Raw genomic sequence first — 295 nt, 5'->3', positions numbered from 1 at the left:
TTTTGCTTTCGCCTAGAAACACACAGCGTCTCCCTGACATGGCTGCTTCAACACTACTGCTGTTACTGAAACCACGCCTTCTTTCTTTGCCTGCACCTTTGGGCAGCATTATGCTAATATTTCCACATCGTGACGTAGGTATGTGGGGCGTGTTAGAACGAGCCGTTTTAGGTAGGTGTGGCAGAGTCTTAACTTTGATAAAGAATATCTCTTTGGTTTTGAGACTTTAGTCTTTGCAACTTCAGGGATCTTATCTATTCACGAACAGCTTGTAACACTCCAAAGAGAAAGGAAA

Source organism: Sinocyclocheilus anshuiensis, unplaced genomic scaffold (assembly GCF_001515605.1).
Source record: "Sinocyclocheilus anshuiensis isolate Anshui unplaced genomic scaffold, SAMN03320099.WGS_v1.1 scaffold1182, whole genome shotgun sequence".
NCBI classification, from domain to species: domain Eukaryota; kingdom Metazoa; phylum Chordata; class Actinopteri; order Cypriniformes; family Cyprinidae; genus Sinocyclocheilus; species Sinocyclocheilus anshuiensis.
The sequence above is the reverse complement of the archived record's forward strand: the minus strand, read 5'-3'. Positions refer to the sequence as shown.